The sequence below is a fragment of the Ambystoma mexicanum genome, chromosome 4p, assembly GCF_040938575.1.
Source record: "Ambystoma mexicanum isolate Mex_15411 chromosome 4p, UKY_AmexF1_1, whole genome shotgun sequence".
In the NCBI taxonomy this organism is placed as follows: Eukaryota; Metazoa; Chordata; class Amphibia; order Caudata; family Ambystomatidae; genus Ambystoma; species Ambystoma mexicanum.
Genome location: NC_090927.1, coordinates 111,966,302 through 111,991,493, shown reverse-complemented (window position 1 = coordinate 111,991,493; position 25,192 = coordinate 111,966,302). Strand labels below are relative to the sequence as shown.

General features: G+C 48.4%; 1 protein-coding gene across 2 annotated transcripts in view; it reads left to right on the top strand.

The window, feature by feature from the left end:
- MPV17 (mitochondrial inner membrane protein MPV17) overlaps positions 1-25,192 on the top strand; it is a 1,213,029-nt gene that overhangs the window by 474,296 nt on the left and 713,541 nt on the right. The gene's annotated exons all lie outside the window — the stretch shown is intronic.

The window sequence follows — 25,192 nt, the reverse complement described above, 5'->3', positions numbered from 1 at the left end:
CTTTCCGGGTAGGAGAACTCATCGCTTCCAGCACCAAGGCCACAAACGGCCTGGGCGTCATGGAAATCAGGGTGAGACAGGAGAGTGTTAACATAGAAATGCAACAGTCGAAAACTGGTGCAAAAAGAACCATCAATATTTGTTGCGTCGATGAGGCAACAAACTGCCCGGTTTGCATCACCAACCTCTATTACGCACAACGACCCAAAGTAGGGGGGAGTTTTTTAATCCACAAGGATGCATCGGCCCTAAGCCGCTACCAATTTAAAGGAGTGCTGATAAAAGCAATCAGCAGAGCAGGGTGGGATCCCAAACATTTTGGCACTCATTCCTTCAGGATAGGTGCCGCCACTGCAGCATGGCAAGGAGGTTTAGCACCACAACTACTAAAAAACATAGGGGGATGGAAGTCAGGCTGTTATAAAAGATATATCAGACCAAAATTGATATAGCCATCCGCCCTAAACTTTTCTTTCTTTTCCCTACCTCCCACCACCACAGAAACAGGCGAATCGAGGACCACACTCCAATCAGCATGGATAGTTGGCCACTCATTCGTTTTCAGGACAGGCAGATGGGCAGAAGAGACTAAAGAAGGGCCACCTTTCAGAAACACCATTACTTCATGGTGGGGATACAGAGGCCTACGCTGGGCTGACGTCCACGAAACACTAGCAGAACTGGTGGATCATCCATCTAGGGGGCAACGACCTAGTCAACACAGCTAGACGCATCCTATGCAAAGAAATCTGCTCCTCCCTAGCAGGCATTTCGCCCAACTGGAGGGGGACTGAAATATACTTCTCAGCCATCTTACCAAGAAGGAAATGGCTAGGGGCCAACTGCTACAAATCTATAGACATATCCAGAAGAAAACTGAACAGGACGATAGAGAGATTCTGTATGACAAGAGGACTGGGTTTCATAAAACACCCAGCCATTACACTAGGCAATCCTGACCTTTTTCTCCATGACGGCACCCATCTGTCTAGCCAGGGCATGGAGCATTTCTTTCGGGAAATCAATACAACACTTGCGCACAGGGGCTGTCTCTAGGGCATACGCTTGGGGGGACACGGTCAGCCGGCAACCTGCCCCTGTGTGGCGGCACGGGTCCGAGGGGGTAACCTTAGGACCCGGTGCCCAAAAGTATGATACCATCATGATATATGATATTGTTATTGCCATAACCCATATCTGTACAATAAAATCCTACGGCCTTTTATTGCCAACACTTGATACAAGTTGTGAGCCTATCATTTTGGGTGAGGGTTTGGGGTTCGGCCATTACTAATGCATGCATATGGGTTCAGCAGTTATGGGCAATGCTGCATGGGCATCCCACAAGCGAGGCAGGGTAACTGCTGTTACCATCGGCAGCTGGGAGAGAGGCAGCCCCAACCTCCCCGCGCCTGCTCCTCTCCTCCCCCCCAGCTACGGAGACACGCAGTCTCGGCAGCACAAAAGCCACGCAAGGGTAAGGTGCGAACAGTCATCGCACCCTTCCTCCAAACAGCAAGGTGCTAAGCACCATAAGGAAAACAACCATCAGGCAGGGCCCAGGTTCAAAGATCTGCCCCCACCGGTTTATAGTGAAAAAACCGTATCACAAAATATCGAAAACAAAAATCTCGAATCCAAAATATCGAAAACAAAAATCTCGAATTTTTTTTTAATATGTTTTTATTTCGGAATGGGGGGGTTCCCCCCCAACCCCCCTTTTTTATTTTTTATTTTATTTTACCCTTTTTTTTATACTTACCTGAACCCACAAATACATGTAAATAAATAAATAAATAATTCGAGAATTTTTTTTTCGAGATTTTGGATTCGATATTTTTGTGATTCGATATTTTGTTTTCGGTTTTTTGACCGACTACCGCCCCCACCAGGGGGTCAGACAGTCGGCTATCCGGCCGGCGGCTGCGACAACAGCAGCCCCCACCACATTCACAACAAAGACCCAGGGCCTCCCTGGGTCCTATAAATGAGAGCAGCATGCTCAGAGTAAACACAATCTGTTTGTAGACCCTGAACGAGGACCCAAGCAAACAGGAGGTTCACTGTTTACTCAGTGTCTTCCAAATCTTCTTGCTTCTTTACCACAGAACCCGCCCACCCTACAAAAAGGGGAGAAGAGCAAAAAGAAGTACAAGGCACTGTACGGTGCCCACAACCAGTCGTGGGACACAAGAAGGCGGCACGGGTCCGAGGGGGTAACCTCAGGACCCGGTGCCCAAAAGTATGATACCATCATGATATGTGATATTGTTATTGCCATAACCCATATCTGTACAATAAAAACCTATGGCCTTTTATTGCCAACACTTGATACAAGTTGTGAGCCTATCATTTTGGGTGAGGGTTTGGGGTTCGGCTATTACTAATGCATGCATATGGGTTCAGCAATTATTGCTTCCATTCGGCTGGAAATGCTGATAGCCTGGTTGAACGCAAACAACCATATAAGTTACCAGCAAACTGGGTTTTCGGAAGGGCTGTAGCACAACTCACACCATCTGGGTTCTGCAATCATTAATCTCGGATACTTACCAGAATCCTGAGACTACTTATTCCTCCTTGCAAGGGCTTCCAGGACACTCACTTATTATCTGAGGTTCTTCAACCCCAGGCTTGGTGTAAATGGTCGGCTATCGAGAGGGTGATTGATAGGTGTGGGGGTCATTCTATTCAGGCCAAGTTGGAAGCGTGCAAGAAATGTATAATCCCCGGCACATTATATGCATTAGAGGTGCTTCCAGAGACGGCTGTTGTTTGGCTGCATAAACTGGAGGCAAAACGTATTTCCTTGTTGTTTGGGCTACCAGGACCTATACCAGTCGAAATAATAAGATGAGAACTGGGGCTAAAATCCCTCATGTCGCACTGGAAAACAGCAAAGGGCAAGGTCTTGTTAAAAGTCAACTCAGAAAATATGGGTATAGGATCCTTACTGGGATTTACAGTGGCCCATGCTAACTTGAAATCGACAATCATAACATATAAGGAATTGGTGGTTACTGTAGCAGCTCATTTAGATATGATTAATCTACACTTTCCCACATTCGATGACCAGGCCCTGTTCCCTCGAAAATTAAAAAAGAAAACAATTGAATGGGACCGAGCACTGTCATTCTCGCTAATGGCAAAAAAGAGATGGTATAGGTTGTATAACCACCATGGTAGGTTCTCTGAAACTCTGCAAATACATGACTAAATTGCACAGCCTCCCTTTAATCAGATTTATAATGCATCTACGCTTGGATAGCCTCCCAGTTTTAGAATATGTGGGAGGTTGGAAGGGTATTCCATTTGAAGCACGTAGATGCAGACTTTGTAAATTGAACATTGAAACCACCAAGCACATACTGACTGCCTACCCTTCACTAACTGGAGAGTTTGAGAAAGGCTATGCCAATTACTCCAGTTACTGGTCTGATCAGTTTTGGGCATCCATCTTTGGGGCTGAATCGCAGCGGCCCACCAAAATCTTGATTTGCTGCCTACCTGACCTGGATTTCTCTTAATCTTTTTAAATTACAGTCTTTCAATCATAATGTAATCAATTTTTTATAAACTATTTTATAGCAATTTATTGTCAATGTGACCTTTTAACTACGATGAAATTGATGAATTCCTCTTACAGTGTTCTCTCTTTTAACTTCTCCGTGCCCAGGCCTAACCGTTCAGGGGGTGGTGTTGCCCTTATCTTCCCTGAGTGGATTCCTGCCACTGTCACTCCTACGCAGACCTACTCCTCTTTTGAATGTCTTGTCTGCCGACTCTCTCTCTCTCCTAGCCATTCCCTTACCGTGGCCACTATCTATCGGCCACCTGGTCAAATTTCCTCCTTCCTCTCTGAGTGGGCTGACCTCTCCTCCTCAATCCTGTCCTCAACCACCCAACTCCTCTTTCTCGGTGACTTCAACATCCACCTCGATGCCTCCTGTCCCCCCACTGGTCTCTTTCGCGAACTCTGCAACTCTCTCTCACTCTCTATTCTCCCGTCTGGGCCTACTCACTCTGCAGGGCACACTCTTGATGCTCTGATCTCTTCTGACCTTCCCCTCTCCCTCCCTCTCTCCACTCCTCTCTCCTGGAGCGATCACTTTCTTCTATCCTCCTACCTCTCCCTCCCTAACCCACAGGCAAAGCCCCCCTCTTCACTGCCTCCCACCTCCTCCCACCTTCTCGGTCATCCGACCCATGAAGCGCGTGTCAGTTGAGGCTTTCGCTGCTACCTTCTCGCCCCCTTCTCCCCCCTCGGCTGACTCCCACCCTGACACAGCCCTCTCCATGCTCTATTCCTCTATATCTGATACTCTCGATACCCTTGCCCCCGTCATGAGAATCCGCCTGAAGCCCAAAGCCAAATGTAACTCCTGGTATGACTCGGATCTCGTCACCCTAAAACGCAAGTGCAGGGTGGCAGAGAGGAAATGGCGTGCTTCATGTTCATCCTCTGACAAACTGGCCTGCCGCCTGCTCCAAAGGCAATACCGGCTCTCCGTTCTCACCAAGAAGAGAGCCCTTATCCAAGCCCGCATCTCTGAGGCATCTAACAACTCGGCCGAACTCTTTAAAATCTGCAAGGAGCTGGCCAACCCTGCTGCAGTCTCTACCTCTCCTGTCCCCTCCCAGGCCCTTTGCACGGCACTGGCCTCGCACTTCATCTCAAAAACTCAGGACATCCTGTCCTCGCTCTCCTCCTCTCACCTCCCTCCCTCTCTTCCCGGCTCTTCCTCTTGCTCTCTTGCAGCCGCCCCTCCGCCCTCCTTCTCTGCTTTTCCACCTTTTTCTGCTGATGAGGTTTCCAGACAAGTCCGATCTATGAAAGCCTCGTCTAAACAGGTTCACCCCTGTTCCTCCAAAACCATCAAGGACCACATTGACTCCCTGGCTCCTGCCCTGGCTGACTTTTGCAACCACTCATTCGCCTCTGGAGTCTTCCCATCCCCCCTCAAGCACTCCCTTGTGCACCCCCTCCTCAAGAAACCCTCTTCCGACCCCTCCTGCCCGGCCAACTATCGCCCAATCTCCATTACTCCCTTCCTGGGCAAGCTCCTGGAGAAACTGGCCATCTCCCAGCTTAACCTCCATGCTGAATATGTTGGTAACCTTCATGACCATCAATCCGGCTTCAGAGCGGCCAGAAGCACGGAAACTGCTCTCCTGAACATCCGTGAGGACCTGCTCCTGAACCTCGATTCCAACACTCCCTGTGTTCTCATTCTGCTCGATCTCTCCTCTGCCTTTGACACTGTCAACCATTCCATCCTGCTCAACCGTCTCCGTGATAACCTGGGTATCACTGGTCAGGCTCTGGCATGGCTGACCTCTTTCCTTTCCGGTCGACCCTCCCAGGTCCAAATGGGCTCCTTCCTCTCCGACATCTTTTTCTCCACCTGTGGTGTCCCCCAGGGATCCAACCTCTCTCCCTGGCTTTTCAACCAGTATCTGGCACTCCTTGCCCACCGCATCGCCGCTCTCTGCCCCCACTTCCAGTGCTATGCGGACGATACCCAGCTCATTTTCAGGCTACCCTCGGCCTCCTCCTCTTCTTCCCTCATCTCCGACTGTCTGTCTGCTATCCAGGAATGGTGTGCCGCCAATGACCTCTGCCTTAATGCCAGTAAGACTGAGATTCTACTCATCGGCACACCCACTCCCTCCTTCCCTGCAGCTCTCTGGCCGGCCTCCCTTGGCCCCCTTCCTGCCCCTACCTGCAAGGCTAAAAACCTTGGGGTCATCTTCGACTCCACACTCTCCTTCTCTCCTCATATATCTGACGTCTCTAAGAAGTCACACTACCAGCTGCACCTCCTCAGAGGTATTCTTCCCTTCCTCTCCTTCCCCCAGAAGCTCACTGTCTCCCGAGCCCTGGTTCTCTCAAGGCTGGACTACTGTAACAGCCTCTATCTTAATCTGCCTGCCTCCACTCTCCGCCCTCTGCAACTTATCCAGAACAGAACTGCGAGACTTGTCCTTGGCCTCAAGCCCAGGGACCGTATCTCTCCAGGACTGAAATCTCTTCACTGGCTCCCAGTGGCTGCGAGGATTAAGTTCAAAACCCTCTGCATTGTCCACAAGGCCTTCTGGGGCCTGGGGCCTAAATACCTTCAACTCTCTCTTCCTAAATATCTTCCTTCACGAGCCCTTCGCTCATCCGTCTCCAACTCCCTCATGGTCAGCCGCTTCTCGAAGCAACGAGCTGGGGGTAGATCTCTCTCCGCAGCAGGGGCCTCCCTCTGGAACAGCCTTCCTGCCTCCCGGAAACTTGAGGAGAACCATCTCGGGTTCCGGAAGCACCTCAAAACCTTCTCCTTCGCTTCTGCCTTCTCTCTCCCTCTCCCCTGCTAAACCTGCTTAACTCCCCACTGAAATTCTGCACTAAACCTGCATCTTGGCCACTCTCAGCGACCTCGGTCCAGGGCCCAGCCACTCCACTTGCACTGCCTCCCTGGCTCCCCCTGCACTGTGGGACTGTCACTGTATCCCTACAGCCCCCTTCCTAGCACTTGCTCTGCACTTACCTCGCACTTGCCACCAGCTGGCCCTTTTATTTATTATTTTATTACGCTACTTACCGTGTACTGCACTTTCCCCCCACCTCCTCCCCCTGCACTTTCTCCTTTTCCCCTTACCTCTGCACTTGCCCGATCTGAATGACACCTGGCCTAGTAGGATCGTTTGTCTGTCTTCCCCTTGTTTCCCTCCCTCCCTGCCTCGTCGCGCCTTGAAACACTTGTGTATAGGCGCGTTACAAATACCATATCATATCATATCATAACTTTGAAGAAATTGATTAATTTTACTTATTGTGGTGCTTTTGCTCTTTGCTTTATTAAGTACTGAAGTTTTCATGAATTAAAATGTTCTTGTAGTGTATGTGTTTATCTGTTACGGTATACAGTGTAAAAGGCTTGTTTCAATAGCCTTAACACACTTAATTAAAAATAAATATGCCAGTTAACATCACTATGGCAGTGCCTGTCTCATACCTACACAAAAGCCCAAACTGTTGCCATTGCTTTTTTTCTTATAACATGCTTAATACCAAAGAGATTTCTAAGCACGGACCTGGGATTCGAACCTGTATCGTTCTGCATCGTCTTCCTTCCAAGACGAGCACGTTTCCACTGAGCTATGCACAGAGCTGTGCTAGCCGTGCTTGTCCTATTTCATCTCAGCCTGTCCTTTCCGCAGCAGGTTCTCAGTCTAAGTTGGAAGAGAAACTCTAGAGGCTGAATATAAAATGTTTACAAATCTTAATTTAAAAATGCGAAGCCACTCCTGCTCCTAATTCGGGCTGAGCCGAATATCATTTTTACTCTTCGGACGAATACTGAGTAGTTTGCCAAGTATTCGGCCAAAGTCACTATGAAGCCTAATAGTTGCTATATTTAATAAATCATGCTCCTAACTTCCAAATCACACTTCTAAAAACGTTTTTAAAAAGAAAGCACGATTTACAACGTGTTCCCATTTTTCATGTATTTTCTTTATAAACCATCCTTATTTGAAGCATACAAATCAGAATAGAACAGATTAAGAAAAAGGCAGTGACCAGCAAAGGAAGTTGCACACCCAAAACCGGTGCAACTCAAAATGGCAGTTTTCACGAATGCACAACTGCTAGGTTGCAATATCCAAAATGGAGATTGCAATTGCGACTCACACACATTGCAATTTCTCGCGATTTTAGAAACGTATGAATGGGCACAAGTAGAGGCTACATATGAGGGGAGTGAACTCCAGCTCCCGACTGTTTCCACACACCTCGTAGGCCAAGCAAGGGAGAGGACTCTCCCAGAGGGGCCAATAGGGCTGGAGCAAGGTCAGTCACAAGTAGGCAAGCCTGACATGAATCTGCCGCAACGCTACACGCTCTAAGAAGGCACATGCCTGCTGTGCAGTCACTCAATTCCTCAGAATCTCAGTCCACGCCCACTGAACCCACCTCCTTCCCGCCACATTAGAGGAGGCACGGCTCTATGGTGTTTTCTATGTCTCTCAGTTTTCAACCCTCCACCCCTCACCACCAGCAGATAGTGCCCCCCCTCTCTCATTCACTCAGTCTCTCTCGCTCTCTCCCTCCCATTCTCTCCACCTCCTCTCCCTTTCTTCCCCTCTCTCTCTCTGTCCACACAGGAAGGTGTTCTCATCTCTCACACCTGCCCTGTTGGGACAGACTGGTTTCTAATGCTATTCCAGAGTTTCCCCATTGAGCTACTCTCAAGAGGCCAATATGGGTTGGCAAATGTCGGCCACATCTTGCACTGCCTGGCACATAACTACCTTGCCCATGGCCATATTGGCCTAGAAGAGGCAAGCCACCTGCTGTGACATCTTCTGATTTCCATACACGCCCCCCACACCCCTAGCAGTTTCACCCCAGAGCAATGCTTTTAGACTCCTATCTCTCTATACTCCCCCTGGTAGGCTGGCCCACCGGGGAACCAGAGAGATTCCTCAAGTCACTCTGCCTAACAGACAACTACCTCAGCCCTGCAGTTATCCACTACCACTTGTAGGCATTTCCCAAAGGACTACACCATGCTGACATTTCACTCATCCTCACCACTCATCCTCTCTAATAACCTCACCTATCAGGAGTGCTGCCAATGTCTAATTCCATTCTCTTTTTGTAAGGCCGAATATTGGGCAGGTGCCAGCCTGCAGCTGAATAGTTACTGTAAACGCAAGCTCGGTGCCCCCCTACTCACACTCCCACCCCTAGGGAAGGGTCTCACTAAATAGACATTGCTCCCCGTGGATTGTATAGTGCAGTGCACTTGTAACCTGGGGCCTCAAGGCTGAGGCTCTGTAGTAAAGCTGCTACAAATAAAAGCTTTATAATTTAGCTTTATTCGAGAGCCCCCGGAGCACAACAACGTCCGGAAGATCACTCTCACTCTTCTTACCATTCTCTCCATACGTATGTACATTCTAAGTTAAACATTCCACTGACAATGATGTCAGTGACTACCCAACATCTCCCTTCCTATGTAACACAACAATAGGAAAGTGGAAGAAAGGGGAGAAGGAAAGAGAAAGGAGAACAAAAGGAGAGAAAGAGCAAGTAAATATGCATAACATTCTTAAGCAGAAGATAAACCCAATACCACAATAGAATGTTGAATAAGTAAAAAGGATACATGTGGTAGTTCTAAAAGCTAGTAATAAACATAGGGCCTCATTACACGGATGGCGGTAAGGGTTTACCGGTACCGGTATTTTACCAGTACCGGTAAATCCTTACCGCCTTGCTACGAGGTCCCTTTGCGGGTTGGGGAATTTAACGCCTGCTTTTTGCAGGCGTTAAAAACCAACCCGCAAATGGACCAGGGAGCTAATTACGGTACCGCAATTTGCGGTACCGTAATTGGCGCCTTCCCCATTCCCATAGAGCCCTATGGGGCAAAAATGGGAATGGGGAAGGGCAATGGTGGAAGGGGGAATTACCGCCCCGCCAACCTTGGAATAGGGCGGTAATTCCCCTTTCCACCAAGGCGATGCCGGTATTTTACCGGCATGAACCATGGCGCTAATAGGGCCATGGTTCACCGCCATCCGTGTAATGAGGCCCATAGTCATTATTGAAGTTACAAATGATTTTCCGGTTCTTCCTCGATAGTCCCTCATTTGGGGTTCCACCTTTAGTGTTACCAAGACTACTGTTAAACTCCTTGTCTGCCTGATCAGGTAGTCCTGCCACTCCTGGATCACTATCCATAGTAGAACCCATATCTATGAAAATGTCATCATACACCTCATTAGGTGTTCTTATATTGTTATTCTTGTCCTTACTCGTGCTTGGTATATTGATGTCTCTCTCAATTCTCACCAGATCATCACAAGACCATCTTCTACCATCCGCCAAAACCACTGACTTGCCATGACAACTCTTCACCCTTTGCGGCGATCTGAACTTGGATTCACCCTTGAGTGTTTTCTTTGGTTCTCTAATGCACACCCAGTCTCCTTCTTTGGTTGTCATTTCCTTCACTCCGTTCCTGGAGTCATAATATTCTTTGTATTTGACTTGCTTTTCTCTTACATTCCTTAATATCTGATTCATATCTATTTTTGCTTCACCGGTATCCATGAAAATCCATGCAGGTCTCAGTTGATTGGATGCAATTCTGCCACGCATCATGGTGAAAGGTTCAACATTCATGGTGGAGTGCGGAGTTGACCTATATGCACATAGGGCTTCTTTTAGTGTCTCTCTCCATGGAAGGGTGTTGGCAATGGCCAATTGGATCACACTTTTTATAAACCTATTCATCCTCTCCACGAGTCCATTTGAAATCGGAGGGTACACTGAGGTTGTCACATGCTCAATCGCCCTATCCCTCAGGAATTATTTGAATTCTAGTGACAGAAATTGAGACCCATAGTCTGACACTAATTCCTTGGGGTCACCTTCTCTATTGAAAATCTCAGTTAAAAAGTTTGTAATTTTTTCAGTGGTGATATTTGCTTCTGATACTCCCCATTCTGTCCATTTCGAAGTATAGTCCACAGGTACTATAATGTAAATCTTAACCATTTCAAGATTCTCAAATGGCCCCATGACGTGAATTGCAAACTTGGACCACACATTCTCTGGAGGCTCTACTGGTTGCAATGTCGTTTTCCTCAAAACCTTGGATTTCTCACTTGCAGCACATATATTGCAATTCTTTACAATTTCCTCTGCCTCTCTCCACATTCCCGGCCACCAATAGTTGCTTCTTATTCTGTTTTTCGTCAAACTCCTTCCCAGGTGTCCCTCATGCGCCAAGTCAAGTAATCTCTTTCTAGCTTGCACGGGAGAAATTACATGATCGGCTCTATAAATGTGTTCCTGATCCATGGATATTTCTTCTTTGATATGTACAAAATCTGCAAGGTCTTGTCCACATTCCTTCGAATCACTAACTATGGCTCTTCTAATTCCTTGTTGTTCTTGGTCACATTCAGCCATAATTCTCCATTCATCTTTGGCAATAGCTATATTAACCGTGGCAATGATATCTCCTTCCTTGGCTTCGACCAGGGTACTCTCATTAGTCGATAATTGTGAAAAGCAATCAGCCACTTGATTTTGTACACCTGGTGTATAACACACATGTAAATTATACTGCATAATGTCAAGCATCCATTGTCTGATCCTCGGCGATATAAGATGAGACGTTTTAGACTGAAGAACATGCAGTAACGGTTTGGCAGGTAAACCCCAAATCAGATTTCTAAAATGTTCCAGGATCCACTTCCCTCCTAAAGCTTCCCTTTCTATTGTGGAGTAATTTAACTCCGCTCCTTTCAATACTCTTGATGCAAAAGCAATTGTTATCAAATTTTTATCCCGTACCTGCTCGAGTACTCCACCCAAACCAACTTTGCTCACATCCACTGATATAATTGTTCTGGCCTTGCCGTCAAACCTTCCCAAAGCTGGTGCTTGGTTGATGGCAACCTTTTTTTTAAAAACATTTTTTTAAAAATTAAAAAAAACTTTATTTGGTGTATTTAAATCTAATTAGCCCGAGTGTTTGACTGTTGCTTTATTTGCGAGTATGAAGATGCTGCAGGCCTCCATGTTTCTCAAAGCAGCACCCCGCTTCCACTCCCAAAGATACAAAGTCAGATCTCAATGGGTGTCATGATATGATATGGCATTTATCATATCCTAAAAGCAGCACCCCGCTTCCACCCCGTAAGATACAAAGTCAGGTCTCAATGGGTGTCATGATATGATATGGCATTTATCATATCCTAAATGCAGCACCCCGCTTCCACCCCGTAAAATACAAAGTCAGATCTCAATGGGTATCATGATATGATATGGCATTTATCATATCCTAAATGCAGCACCCATGCTTCCACCCCGTAAAATACAAAGTCAGATCTCAATGGGTGTAATGTCCGTGCTGTGCAGCCTTTATATTTTCAAATTCATCTCTGCACTCGTCCGACCACATATATTTAACTGCTTTTTTCATGAGGCCTCTCATATTCTTGGTCCTATTAGCATAGTCATTTATGAACTTGGAATAGTATTCCGTCATACCAAGGAAACTCCTCAGTTGGTCCTTATTCTCCGGTTCGGCAATACTCAGAATAGTGTCCATTAACTCTTTCTTAGGGCTGATTCCTTTATCATCTATAGAGTGACCAAGATATGATACTCTGTCACATTTGATCGTGCATTTGACCAAATTTAAAGTAAGACCACTCTTTTGAAACACCTGCAACACCCCCATCAGCTTTGCATTGTGCTCTTCTTCTGTGACGACAGAAATCAGGACATCGTCTTGGAAGCAGTGCACGCCTTCTAGGCCCCCAAACAGGTGTGACATCAGCCTCTGAAACACCGCAGCAGCCGACGCGAGTCCAAACGGCATTCTTTTAAACCTAAATTCATCCAAGGGAGTGACGAAGGTTGTGAGATTTCTCGAACTTTCCTCTAAGGCAATTTGATGATAAGCCGAGGACAAATCTAAGGTACTGAAAAACTTTGACGGCTTCATGGTTGTCAACAGTTCACTTATGTTCGGAAGGGGATGCCTGTCAACCCAAATGTTCTTATTGAGGTCCCTTAGATCTACACACATCCTTATAGAATTGTCAGGTTTCCTTACTAGCACTATTGGGGCAAGCCACTCAGAGCATTCTATGGGTTCTATAATGTCTTGTTCACATAAGCGTACAAGCTCTTTCCTCAGTGCTTCTTTCGTACCAACCGGAACACCTCGAACTCTGTGTGCTACAGGTACAGCACCTTTCTTTAGAACAATTCTATGCTGAAAACCCTCCAAAAGTCCAATCTTCTCGGTGAATACTCTGGGGAATTGTTTCGCCAGCGCAGCTTTGATATCACTGTTGTCTTTAAAAACACTCAGTATGGGAATTTCTTCACCTGGGTGAATTCTTACTCGAAGAACGGTTTGTTTTTCCCACCCTACTACAGATGAGCCATTTCTCGCTATATAGAGTTTGCAGTATGTCTCTCTATCACGGAATTTGAGCTTGACCCATGAGCATCCAATAATATCTATGGGGGTAATTTCATATCCTGTCGCCCTCACACCAGCATCCTGTATATCCTGCATTTTGCCAGACAATTCTCCAGTGAAGATTTTAACATCTTCCATGGTATATGGGGATCCAGTATCCACCATGATGAGCAAGGATATGTGTCACAACTCGTCCCTGGAAGGTGTGGCAAAGATGGAGGTTTCATTGAGCCGGCGTAGGAATCACAGCAGCGCTCTAGCCTCCCAGACCAAGGTATATAGGGGAGCCACGCCCCCTTCCTGTCGTGTTGTAACTGCTCGCTCCAGTCAGCCATACTGCTTCATGTGTTTACCTGTCTCTGTCTTCCTTCCGAGCTTCGTGGGATCTCTCCCTTGAGCGGGTCGCGGACGCCGCTCTGCCTTTTTCCTTTCCCTTTCCAGTCTAGTCTTAACTACCTTCGGTGGCTTCTTCTGCTCTGCCTTCTGTTTCTTCTTGTGGGTTTGTTTCTTGCGGCTCCCATTTCTCCCCCTCCGTCTCAGCTCCTCCTCCTTTGTCATTTTCTTGCGTTCTTCCCTTACCTCTCCTTCTCTTTCGCTTGGTCTTCCTTCTGTGTTATTCTATTAGCCTTCTTTCTTCCTCCCTCCTGTACGGGATACACGGCGGTCTTCTATAGCCCTGTTGCTCATCCCATTCTTTTTCCCACCTTTCCGTTTCTTCTAACTGGTACCCCGGGAGACGGATTATTACTGCATCAGTATTCCTTGCTTCCTCCACTGTATTTACATCCTACAGTGACTCCACCTTTACCCCTCCGGTCTAGGTTTTCCTTGGGGTCTTCCAGGTACTTACTCATCTGACTACCTACTCTCTGTCACTTCTAGTTTCTGTCCTGTACAACCCTTTTGCCCGCCTTGACCGGGCTCCTCTCTGTTTGTACTGGTAGTCCAGCGAGTTCTACTACGTCATTTCTCCAAGCCTTCTGCAACCCTGCCGCAGCCTCAATTGGATCTTACACCCTTGATAGGACCTATTGGTTACCTTTAGTCCAGCATATACTATCATCAGTCCGCAGGATTGGGTTCGGCAACAACAATCAACCCGGTGTACAACACCACAGGGTTTTTTATGCCTTAACAGGCTTTTTCCCTGTATCGGGGCAGGCTCCCTTGGGTCCGCCTGACTGTAGTCACATCCATGGTCAAGGTGGCTTCGGGTGGAGCTCGTCCCTATCTCTTCGAATGAAAAAAGGGCAAGAAGAGCATAGAGACTGGTAGAGAACAAAAGTCTTCTAAGAAGAAGAGACGAAGAGAAGAAAAGACCCTGCAAGAACAGCCGTTAAGGGATCCAGGTGAGGAGAATCAGGGGGTGGTGAGTGCAGAACCTGACAATATGCCATTTATTTGGATGTCAACACATGGCCCCTTATTTTGCTGCAGTGATGAAACTGTGAGTTTCTGTAGATGTGCATTTCCTTGGTTGATAGTGAGCATATCACCACCGCCTTGATTCTCTTCAATACTCCTTACAGCTCCTGTGGGCATTCTGTTGAAAGTTTGTCTGTTAAATCTGCCCACTTTGCCACACACATTCCCACAGACCTTTGCTAAATGTCCTACATGACCACATCTGTAGCATTCAACGGCCGCTGCAGGGCACTCTTTTTCACTGTCGTTATGTTTATACCAGCCACATTTTTGGCAGCGTTCTTGACCTTGATTGCCATATCCAGAAACCCTACCTCTTCTAAAAACCGGCTCTGGCACTATTGGTTGACATTCTTCTCACCATCGCTACCAAGGATTCCTCTAATTCTTCATTAGGCTTATCTTGAATGGTTTTGACTTCTTTACTTTTCACCTGGTCAAACCTCTCTTTCATGCAACGGTCACCCAATTCCATGCTCCTCGCTATCTCCATAGCCTGTTCCAATGACGGGTTCTTAGTCTGCCATAATCTCTACTGTATGCGTGGATCAGCTACATTCAAGACTAGTTGGTCTCTTAAATATTCATCACCCACGCCGGTAAAATTACACGTTGACATGGGTCCTCTCAGAGATGCCATATAGGTGTCAATTGATTCAGTCTTTAATTGTTTCCTAGAAAAGAATTTGTACCTTTCTAGTACAACATTAGTCTTGTTGCCAAAATGTTGGACCAATTTCCCCAACGCAACTTCAAATTTGCGGATACCATCACCAGAGCAACCTCCTATATCATCCAATTTAGGGTGCGACCTGAAAATTCTTAGACCTTCTGCCCCAACACAGTTAAGAAGTGTAGCTTCTTTGAGGTCATCATTGAATTTGTTCCCATCAATAGCCCTCAAATACACCTGGAAGCCATCAATCCATTGCTCCCAAGGGCACGTGGGGTTCCCAGGACACGGAAGAATTTGCATTGGAGGTGTAACGTGCTGCATGACGTGATATAGGCTTGCTTTCCTTTTTTTTGTCTTATTTTATATTCTTTCTTTATTATACATTCAAGAACAAAAGGAGGGGAGAAGATTTAATTTTTTCTTTTTGTTTGATCCATGGTGTGTGTAATGTCCTTACTTGCAGACTGGGTGGTATGGGTTGCACAGGTGATTTAATTGTGTGGTGCTTTGGTATTACAATCCTCAGATTTATCCCACCTCTCACTGTTCTGTTCGCTGCGGATTAATCCGACAATATTACGCCACATGTGGCCTTTGCTTTACTTATTTCATGGCTACCCGCAGAGTTTCTTTTGCTTGACATGTGTCGTGTAACAGTTTATGTGCACAAACGTGGATGTGACTGTGGATTGGCTACTAGAGTAACCAGGATGCGACTTCATATAAGAATTATGCACAGCGTTAGACGGATATTCTTCCGTGATATTGTTACGGCTTCTGCCGTTATCGTAGTATGGTTGCTATGCAACATCAGCACATTTCCCCAAAATGGCCACACATAACTTTACGTCCCAAGGTCCTTTCCTCGAAGATGTGGAGTTGCCGTTGGGCCCCCGTTCATATGATGCGCCTTTATCGGCAAGCACTTCCAAAGAGATCACTTTTTCTCCTACCTCTTGTGCTGCTGGAACACACGATAATGTTTCATAGGGATCGCGCAAGGTTCCTTTTCATTGGCAGCGAACCCAAATCTTCCGTTGCAGCCTGGTATCCATCTGTAAACACAGGCCCGCTGCCGGCCTGTAACATGGGGCAAGGCTTTTTCCGTCTGCTGTCGTGGAGGGAACTCCGGGGGCTTGCTTAGGTTAAAAGCTAACCTCGTCGCCAATTGTAGTAAAGCTGCTACAAATAAAAGCTTTATAACTTAGCTTTATTCGAGAACCCCCGGAGCACACCAATGTCCGGAAGATCACTCTCACTCTTCTTACCATTCTCTCCATACGTATGTACATTCTAAGTTAAACATTCCACTGACAATGATGTCAGTGACTACCTAACAGGCTCTTTTGAGTGCTCCGAATGAGATAGAATTGCAGGGATTTCATCCACACGTTTCTATTGATGGACATTTCGAAGGCGGATTCTTCGCCCTTTGCGCTCCCCTTTTTCTCTCGGTCATCACCACTGGTCACAGGTGTGACAGAGCCATGGCGATCTGCACATGTCATCATACAAGCCAGGGCCACATGTTCATTCAGCTTCTGCCGGAGCTTGATTCAAATCTCTCTGTGGGCAGATATTGGTGTACTCGAAAGAGTTGCAAAACAGTCTGGGCGAGAAGCATAAGGGTACTGGGCACCGGGTTGCCATCCACCCATTCCAGGTCAAAATCCTTTCCTTTAGCGTGTCTCTCCTGGTGTCTGGAGATGATGCTAAAGATGGCGGGTTTCTCTCCTGGTGTCAGGAGATGATGCTAAAGATGGCGGTGTCTTTCCTGATGTCTGATGATGATGCTAAAGATGGCGGGTGTCTCTCCTGATCTCTGGAGATGATGCTGGAGATGGCCGTTGTCTTTCCTGATGTCTGGAGATGATGCTAAAGATGGTGGGTGTATTTCCTGATGTCTGGAGATGATGCTGGAGATGGAGGGTGCCTCTGCTGGTTTCTGGAGATGATGCTAAAGATGACGGGTATCTCTCCTGATGTCTGGAGATGATGCTAAAGATGGCAGGTGTCTCTCCTGGTGTCTGGAGATGATGCTAAAGATGACGGGTATCTCTCCTGATGTCTGGAGATGATGCTGGAGATGGCACGTGTCTCTCCTGGTGTCTGGAGATGATGCTAAAGATGGCGGGTGTCTCCCCTGGTGTCTGGAGATGATGATGTAAAGATGGTGGGTGTCTCTCCTGGTGTCTGGAGATGATGCTAAAGATGGCGGGTGTCTCTCCTGATGTCTGGAGATGATGCTGGAGATGGCGGGTGTCTCTCCTGGTGTCTGGAGATGATGCTAAAGATGGCGGGTGTCTCTCCTGGTGTCTGGAGATGATGCTAAAGATGGCGGGTGTCTCTCCCTGATGTCTGGGGATGATGCTAAAGATGGCAAGGGTCTCTCCTGGTGTCTGGAGATGATGCTAAAGATGGCGGGTGTCTCTCCTGGTGTCTGCAGAGGATGCTAAAGATGGCAGGTGTCTCTCCTGATGTCTGGAGATGATGCTAAAGATGGCAGGTGTCTCTCCTGATATCTGGAGATGATGCTAAAGATGGCGGGTCTCTCTCCTGATGTCAGGAGATGATGCTAAAGATGGCGGATGTCTCTCCTGGTGTCTGGAGATGATGCTAAAGATGGCGGGTGTCTCTCCTGATGTATGGAGATGATGCTAAAGATGGCGGGTGTCTCTCCTGGTGTTTGGAGATGATGCTAAAGATCGTGGGTGTCTCTCCTGATGTCTGGAGATGATGATGCTAAAGATGGCGGGTGTCTCTTCTGGTGTCTGGAGATGATGCTAAAGATGGCGGGTGTCTCTCCTGATGTCTGCAGAGGATGCTAAAGATGGCAGGTGTCTCTCCTGATGTCTGGGGATGATGCTAAAGGTAGCAGGTCTCTCTCCTGATGTCTGGAGATGATGCTAAAGATGGCGGGTCTCTCTCCTGATGTCTGGAGATGATGCTAAAGATGGCGGGTGTCTCTCCTGGTGTCTGGAGAGGATGCTAAAGATGGCAGGTGTCTCTCCTGATGTCTGGGGATGATGCTAAACATGGTGGGTCTCTCCTGATGTCTGGAGATGATGCTAAAGATGGCGGGTGTCTCTCCTGGTGTCTGGAGAGGATGCTAAAGATGGCAGGTGTCTCTCCTGATGTCTGGGGATGATTCTAAAGATAGTGGGTCTCTCTCCTGATGTCTGAAGATGATGATGCTAAAGATGGCGGGTGTCTCTCCTGGTGTCTGAAGATGATGATGCTAAAGAGGGTGGGTGTCTCTCCTGGTGTCTGGAGAAGATGATGCTAAAGATGATGGGTGTCTCTCTGGTGTCTGGGGATGATGCTAAAGATGGTGGGTGTCTCTCCTGATGTCTGGAGATGATGATGCTAAAGATGGCGGGTGTCTCTTCTGGTGTCTGGAGATGGCGGGTGTCTCTACTGATGTCTGGAGATGATGATGCTAAAGATGACGGGTGTCTCTCCTGATGTCTGGAGATTATGCTGGAGATGGCGGGTGTCTCTCCTGATGTCTGGAGATGATGATGCTGAAGATGGCAGGTGTCTCTCCTGGTGTCTAGAGATGATGCTAAAGATGGCGGGTGTCTCACCTGATATCTAGAGATGATGCTGAAGATGGTGGGTGTCTCTCCTGGCGTCTGGAGATGATGATGCTAAAGATGGCGGGTGTCTCCCCTGATGTCTGGAGATGATGCTAAAGATGGCGGGTGTCTCTCCTGATGTCTGGAGATGATGCTAAAGATGGCAGGTGTCTCTCTTGGTGTCTGGAGCTGATGCTAAAGATGGCGGGTCTCTCTCCTGATGTCTGGAGATGATGCTTAAGATGGCGGGTGTCTCTCGTGGTGTCTCGAGATGATGCTAAAGATGACGGGTGTCTCTCCTGATGTCTGGAGATGATGCTAAAGATGGCGGGTGTCTCTCCTGATGTCTGGAGATGATGCTAAAGATGCAAAGATGGCGGGTGTCTCTCCTGATGTCTGGAGATGATGATGATAAAGAAGGCGGGTGTCTCTCCTGGTGTCTGGAGATGATGATGCTAAAGATGGTGGGTGTCTCTCCTGATGTCTGGAGATGATGATGCTAAAGATGACGGGTGTCTCTCCTGTTGTCTAGAGATGATGCTGTAGATGGTGGGTGTCTCTCCTGATGTCTGGAGATGATGCTGAAGATGGCGGGTGTCTCTCCTGATATCTGGAGATGATGCTAAAGATGGCAGGTGTCTCTCCTGATGTCTGGAGATGATGATGCTGAAGATGGCGGGTGTCTCTCCTGGTGTCTGGAGATGATGATGCTAAAGATGGCGGGTGTCTCTCCTGATGTATGGAGATGATGCTAAAGATGGCGGGTGTCTCTCCTGGTGTTTGGAGATGATGCTAAAGATCGTGGGTGTCTCTCCTGATGTCTGGAGATGATGATGCTAAAGATGGCGGGTGTCTCTTCTGGTGTCTGGAGATGATGCTAAAGATGGCGGGTGTCTCTCCTGATGTCTGCAGAGGATGCTAAAGATGGCAGGTGTCTCTCCTGATGTCTGGGGATGATGCTAAAGGTAGCGGGTCTCTCTCCTGATGTCTGGAGATGATGCTAAAGATGGCGGGTCTCTCTCCTGATGTCTGGAGATGATGCTAAAGATGGCGGGTGTCTCTCCTGGTGTCTGGAGAGGATGCTAAAGATGGCAGGTGTCTCTCCTGATGTCTGGGGATGATGCTAAACATGGTGGGTCTCTCCTGATGTCTGGAGATGATGCTAAAGATGGCGGGTTTCTCTCCTGGTGTCTGGAGAGGATGCTAAAGATGGCAGGTGTCTCTCCTGATGTCTGGGGATGATTCTAAAGATGGTGGGTCTCTATCCTGATGTCTGAAGATGATGATGCTAAAGATGGCGGGTGTCTCTCCTGGTGTCTGAAGATGATGATGCTAAAGAGGGTGGGTGTCTCTCCTGGTGTCTGGATAAGATGATGCTAAAGATGATGGGTGTCTCTCCTGGTGTCTGGGGATGATGCTAAAGATGGTGGGTGTCTCTCCTGATGTCTGGAGATGATGATGCTAAAGATGGCGGGTGTCTCTTCTGGTGTCTGGAGATGATGCTAAAGATGGCGGGTGTCTCTACTGATGTCTGGAGATGATGATGCTAAAGATGACGGGTGTCTCTCCTGATGTCTGGAGATTATGCTGGAGATGGCGGGTGTCTCTCCTGATGTCTGGAGATGATGATGCTGAAGATGGCGGGTGTCTCTCCTGGTGTCTAGAGATGATGCTAAAGATGGCGGGTGTCTCACCTGATATCTAGAGATGATGCTGAAGATGGTGGGTGTCTCTCCTGGCGTCTGGAGATGATGATGCTAAAGATGGCGGGTGTCTCCCCTGATGTCTGGAGATGATGCTAAAGATGGCGGGTGTCTCTCCTGATGTCTGGAGATGATGCTAAAGATGGCAGGTGTCTCTCCTGGTGTCTGGAGCTGATACTAAAGATGGCGGGTCTCTCTCCTGATGTCTGGAGATGATGCTAAAGATGGCGGGTGTCTCTCGTGGTGTCTCGAGATGATGCTAAAGATGACGGGTGTCTCTCCTGATGTCTGGAGATGATGCTAAAGATGGCGGGTGTCTCTCCTGATGTCTGGAGATGATGCTAAAGATGCAAAGATGGCGGGTGTCTCTCCTGATGTCTGGAGATGATGATGATAAAGAAGGCGGGTGTCTCTCCTGGTGTCTGGAGATGATGATGCTAAAGATGGTGGGTGTCTCTCCTGATGTCTGGAGATGATGATGCTAAAGATGACGGGTGTCTCTCCTGTTGTATAGAGATGATGCTGGAGATGGTGGGTGTCTCTCCTGATGTCTGGAGATGATGCTGAAGATGGCGGGTGTCTCTCCTGATATCTGGAGATGATGCTAAAGATGGCAGGTGTCTCTCCTGATGTCTGGAGATGATGATGCTGAAGATGGCGGGTGTCTCTCCTGGTGTCTGGAGATGATGATGCTAAAGATGGTGGGTGTCTCTCCTGATGTCTGGAGATGATGATGCTAAAGATGACGGGTGTCCCTCCTGTTGTCTGGAGATGATGCTGGAGATGGTGGGTGTCTCTCCTGATGTCTGGAGATGATGCTGAAGATGGCGGGTGTCTCTCCTGATATCTGGAGATGATGCTAAAGATGGCGGGTGTGTCTCCTGGTGTCTGGAGATGATGATGCTAAAGATGGTGGGTGTCTCTCCTGATGTCTGGAGATGCTGCTGAAGATGGCGGGTGTCTCTCCTGATATCTGGAGATGATGCTAAAGATGGCGGGTGTGTCTCCTGGTGTCTGGAGATGATGATGCTGAAGATGGCGGGTGTCTCTCCTGGTGTCTGGAGATGATGATGCTAAAGATGGTGGGTGTCTCTCCTGATGTCTGGAGATGATGCTCAAGATAGCGGGTCTCTCTCCTGATGTCTGTAGATGATGCTAAAGATGGTGGGTGTCTCTCCTGGTGTCTGGAGATGATGCTAAAGATGGCGGGTGTCTCTCCTGATGTCTGGAGATGATGATGCTAAAGATGACGGGTGTCTCTCCTGATGTCTGGAGATGATGCTGAAGATGGCGGGTGTCTGTCCTGATGTCTGGAGATGATGCTAAAGAGGGCGGGTGTCTCTCCTGATGTCTGGAGATGATGCTAAAGATGGCGGGTGTCTCTCCTGATGTCTGGAGATGATGATGCTGAAGATGGCGGGTGTCTCTCCTGGTGTCTGGAGATGATACTAAAGATGGCGGGTGTCTCTCCTGATGTCTGTAGATGATTCTGAAGATTGCGGGTGTCTCTCCTGGTGTCTGGAGATGATGATGATGCTAAAGACGGCGGGTGTCTCCCCTGATGTCTGGAGATGATGCTAAAGATAGCGGGTCTCTCTCCTGATGTCTGGAGATGATGCTGGAGATGGAGGGTGTCTCTCCTGATGTCTGGAGATGATGCTAAAGAGGGCGGGTGTCTCTCCTGATGTCACCTTAGAATAACCTTGCAGCTTTTGACGTGAGTGTAATTTCTCTATGGGCTAATAAGGGGATCTTGAAAGCCCCCCCCCCTCTTTGTTATTGACTCAGTGAGGCATACTCTAGCACATATGTCAGCTCCAGACCGCGCCGCATCTTTCCACCCAGCTTGGGGCATCCCTCTGCCCTTTTTTTGGCCCCTGGGGTAGGCCAGGTAATGGAAGCCCCATCCCTGGGAAACGGATGGGTGAAACACTCCCCTCCTGTCGCTTTGTGGCTCAGGCTTTCTGCTGCCAGGTCCTTTTTTAATCTCCTAATGACTCTTTCATTAATATAAAAGGGCTCCGTTTCCACTGGTCAGGGGCCAGGCTGGATAATGGAATGTAAGCAGCGAGCCTGGGATTGTTAGGTTAATGGAATCCGGGGATGGTTCTGGTTCTAGAACGCTATGAGACGGCGGCGCGCGGCGCTTGGCGTCACAGCCATGGAACCAGCCCAAGATTGACACACTTGGCAGTCGGCCCATCTGCTGGGCAACGACAGGCGGATTCAGACTGTGTTCTTAGCAGCTGGTGATGTACCCTTTTGTCCAGCGTCTGAGCCCTTTCGGGGTGGCATTCAGGGGAGTTGCTAGGTCTGGAAAAGACCCTGGGCTAAGCTGATGTTGGAACTGTTGGGACTGGGGGCTAGCTAGTCTTTTGGCTGTAGCTCCTGAGATTCTATCCGGGGCTACAAACAAAAGATCAGGGGCTATAGCCCCCTTAGCCCCCCCCTAGCAACGCCCCTGGTGGCATTTATACCTTTATGCTGGGTGGGCCGCCTTTGTGACATCGGCCTGTTTCATAGTCCTCTTTCTTGCTCTTTCCCTTACTGGATGCATCCCATTGATGGAGGAGAACAGAGGACGTTATAGATGCCTCCAGGCCTTCCTTGATAGCTGCCCCTCTTCCTGTCTGTCAAGGTGCCCATCCTTCTGCCAGACAGCTGTATGTCGCTCCATGCCCACCCCTTTAAAGTTTCTATCTTCCACATTTCCGTTTGCCTGTCTGGACCTACTTTTCCTCTTCCCTGCCCATCCGACCATCTCGTGCCAAATCCCCATCCTGAAATCTACCCATTCCTATCCATCTATCCCTCGTTCCCATCCATCCTTCTATCGATCGCCTCTCCATCCCCAACTATTACTAGTTGCCTCAATCCACATTAGTCTGCTCACCCATCTGTCCCCATCCGTCCGTCAATCCCTCCCTCCCTTCCCTCCTTCAATCCTTCCCCTCTGCCCTCCCTTTCTCCCCTCCCTTTATTCCCCCCTTTCTTCCTTTGTTCCCTCCCTTACTCCCCTCCATTTGTTCCTTTCTCCCCTCCCTTTGTTCGTTCCTCCTTCCTACGCTCCCGTTGTTCCTCCTTCCTCCCTTTCTACCCTTCCTTCCCTCTTTATTCATGTCTCCACTCCCGTTTCCCTCCCTTTCTTCATTTCTCCACTCCCGTTTCCCTCGCTTTCTTCATTTCTCCACTCCCCCTTCCCTCCCTTTCTTCATTTCTCCACCCCCCTTCCCTCCCTTTCTTCCTTCCCTCCCCTTTCTTGCTTACTCTTCTCTTCCTTCCCTCTGTATTCCTTTCTCTCCTCTTCCTTCCCTCTTTATTCCTTTCTCTCCTCTTCCTTCCCTCTGTATTCCTTTCTCTCCTCTTCCTTCCCTCCCTCCTTCTCTCCCTCCCTTCCTTCCTTTCTCTCCTTCCTTCCTCCCTTCCCTCCCTTCCGTCCTTTCCCTCCCTCCCTCCCTCCCTCCCTCCGTTCCATCAATCTTCCGCATGCCACATGTTCACGGGTTTCTTCAGTCATGGCATATTACGCCTATTGATTTCTAACCAATTACATGAACGCGCGCACAGCTCCCACCGGAGCGTCTGGTGGCTGGAAGGCACAGCACGTGTAGCTGCTGTTTGTGCTTTAGCCCTGATGAGTTGCTGGGCTCAGGCATTACACACGTTAACTCGATTATGAGGTGTGCGCCCCATAGTCTACCGTACAAGTAATCAAGAAAACACACAATTAATATGACATCCATATGGAGATCAAAACCCCACCATATGGGACTTGGGAGCACACAGTTAAGTGACGCAACAGGCCAACAGCACACTGGCTAAAAAAGTCAACTGACAGCACACTCCTTCACTCTGGAATGTACTCAATAGGGTACTGAGCACTCAGAGAGTGGGGTAGTACATATCATATAGGGGCAGGAGAAGGAGATAGTCCTAAAGCATCAAGGATGTGAGAGTATGGTCATTCTTAGCAGATGGGGAGCAGCAACAGGTAGAACAAGGCCTTGCATTGCACATGGGCAGGGATACAGGCTCCAGGTGAATGCATAACTCATAGGGGGTGGGCGTGGAGGCAGAATGCTAGTCCATTCCCATTGGGAGACAAAGATGAGGAAAGTGTGGTAGCCTATCGCCAATACGGAGCAGCGACAGAGAGGGTGGGCTAACTCATAGCCAGTAGGGTGCAGGGATGAGACTGCATGGCAAGTTATAGCCAATACGGAGCAGCGACAGAGAGGGTGGGCTAACCCATAGCCAGTAGTGTGCAGAGATGAGACTGCATGGCAAGTCATAGCCAATACGGAGCAGCGACAGAGAGGGTGGGCTAACTCATAGCCAGTAGGGTGCAGGGATGAGAGGGTGAGCTAACCCATAGCCAGTAGGGTGCAGGGATGACACTGCATGGCAAGTCATAGCCAATACGGAGCAGCGACAGAGAGGGTGGGCTAACCCATAGCCAGTATGGTGCAGGGATGAGACTGCATGGCAAGTCATAGCCAATACGGAGCAGCGACAGAGAGGGTGGGCTAACCCATAGCCAGTAGGGTGCAGGGATGAGACTGCATGGCAAGTCATAGCCAATACGTAGCAGCGACAGAGAGGGTGGGCTAACCCATAGCCAGTAGGATGCAGGGATGAGACTGCATGGCAAGTCATAGCCAATACGGAGCAGCGACAGAGTGGGTGGGCTAACCCATAGCCAGTAGGATGCCGGGATGAGACTGCATGGCAAGTCATAGCCAATACGTAGCAGCGACAGAGAGGGTGGACTAACCCATAGCCAGTAGGGTGCAGGGATGACACTGC